The following is a 2,500-nucleotide window of genomic DNA, read 5'->3' as shown; positions in this document are numbered from 1 at the left end:
AGCAATTGAAATAGCTCAACACAACAAATGTTTCAAGTGGTTTCCCCAAATTCAACAGAAAACGCCACTTTTAATGACTTCTGCAGTCTCAGAAGTATTCACCCCCTTCGTGTCGAGCATCTTCAGCACTTGTAGAACAGCCGTCTGCTGTTATGAGCTTCCTCAAACGAGATGTGTGTCTGAGGAATCTGACCTCATGAGCAACGGCCTCCAGTTCAGGGATACTCTCGGCCTCCTTCAAATCCCACCAGAGATTGTCTATGGGGTTCGAGTCATGTGACTGATGTCACTGTATCTCACAGGGCTTCTTCTGCATCCAAGCCTGGGGGGAGTTTGAGGAACGCTTGGGATCGTTGTCCTGTTAAAGGTCAAGCTTCCGCATCCTCACTGACGGAGTGATGTTCTCCAGGATCTCCTGATGCTTCAGTGAATCATCTCTCCTTCCTCACGCTGCAGTTTCCAGAGCCGGAGGATATAGATCCGCCACAGAGCATCATTGACCCATCACTGACCCATCACTGACCCATCACTGACACATCACTGACCCATCACTGACCCACCACTGACCCATCACTGATCCACCACTGACCCATCACTGACCCACCACTGACCCATCACTGACCCACCACTGACCCACCACTGACCCACCACTGACCCATCACTGACCCATCACTGACCCACCACTGACCCATCACTGACCCACCACTGACCCACCACTGACTCACTGACCCATCACTGACCCACCACTGACCCATCACTGACCCACCACTGACCCACCACTGACCCATCACTGACCCACCACTGACCCATCACTGACCCACCACTGACCCATCACTGACCCACCACTGACCCACCACTGACCCACCACTGACCCATCACTGACCCACCACTGACCCATCACTGACCCACCACTGACCCACCACTGACTCACTGACCCATCACTGACCCACCACTGACCCATCACTGACCCACCACTGACCCATCACTGACCCACCACTGACACATCACTGACCCATCACTGACCCACCACTGACCCATCACTGATCCACCACTGACCCACCACTGACCCACCACTGACTCACTGACCCATCACTGACACATCACTGACACATCACTGACCCATCACTGACCCACCACTGACCCATCACTGATCCACCACTGACCCACCACTGACTCACTGACCCATCACTGACCCACCACTGACCCACCACTGATCCATCACTGACCCACCACTGATCCATCACTGACCCACCACTGACCCACCACTGATCCATCACTGACCCATCACTGATCCATCACTGACCCATCACTGACCCACCATCACTGACCCATCATGTTGAACTGTAGACCAAGCTCTCATCAGCTTATGCTTCATTCTTCCTCCAAACACACCGCTGATCCAGAGGGACGAGAAGCTCCAGTGTTGTGTCATTGCTCCCCAGAACAGAATCCCAAAAAGCTTTTGAGTTTGAGCTCTTGTGTGTTTGGGTCAAGCCCCAAGTGTGCCGCACAAGCCCTGAAAAGTGAAGCCAAAACGTCTCGATCGCCCCCCGGTGACCTGTCCTAGTATAGCTCATAAACCCCGCCTCCCCATGTTATTCAATGGGACGTGAGACCAACTAAACAATTAAATTACACTTCACATATCTTTACTCCAAAGATAGTTTCTGTCATTTACTGTAGTTTTTATCACGCTGATGTAATTTCAAGTGTTTGTTTTTGAAATTAAGATTGTTTTTAGTTAGTTATTTGATGCTATAAAAACAGCGCTGTGGCGTACATGATTGACAGCTGTGATTGACAGGTTCTCTGAGCAAAGTAGTCACTGAAGCAACAACAGACTTTTTTGGGGGATCTTTGGAGGACTGAGGACATTGGAGCTTTAAATTTAATATCTAAATTTCTATAATTAATTATTTCACACCAACATAATGGTTTGTTCTTTAGCAGAGGCGCGTGCTTACGATTGATTCAGCGAGAGTGAGGGCGGGACGTTGATTTCGCGGCTTTACTTCCTGCTCACTACTGCGCATGTCTGGTCCCGAAATCGCAACTGCGCAGACTCAAGTCCCAACATGTCAGCGCCATATCGGGACAATGGCTGCTTCACTTCTCGCCAATGGAAGAGAGCGAAGGGGCGTCGTCCATCTTTTTGTACAGTCTATGGTTTGGGTCAGTAGTTGTGTAGTCCTGGAGTTCTGGTGCGTTTAGTACGAGCTCTACTGTGCATCTGAAGTCTCAGTGTGTGTGGCCATCAGATCTTCTGCAGTCACTCCAGGGTTTCTAACCTCAACCAACCTCGCCAGTTCAGATATTTCATGTGTTCTAGCTCAAGCACACCTGGCGCAACTAATGAAGCCCTTGATTGGTGAGACAACACCGGTTTTGCAGGTTATGAGTAGTGGTCTACCGATATTGTTTTTTTTTTTTTGGCCGATGCCGATATCTTAGAGATCAGGGTGGCCGATATAAAGCCGATATTTATATATATATATATATA

General features: G+C 49.4%; 1 protein-coding gene across 1 annotated transcript in view; it reads right to left on the bottom strand.

Annotated features, from left to right (window-relative positions):
* The window catches only part of lpcat4 (lysophosphatidylcholine acyltransferase 4), a 17,073-nt gene that overhangs the window by 5,234 nt on the left and 9,339 nt on the right, over positions 1–2,500 (bottom strand). The gene's annotated exons all lie outside the window — the stretch shown is intronic.

The sequence above is a fragment of the Siphateles boraxobius genome, unplaced genomic scaffold (genome assembly GCF_051911475.1).
Source record: "Siphateles boraxobius isolate OS27281-9 unplaced genomic scaffold, OSU_SipBor_1 130, whole genome shotgun sequence".
NCBI lineage: Eukaryota > Metazoa > Chordata > Actinopteri > Cypriniformes > Leuciscidae > Siphateles > Siphateles boraxobius.
Note: the sequence above shows the minus strand (reverse complement) of the source record. Positions and strands in the feature narration are given on the sequence as shown.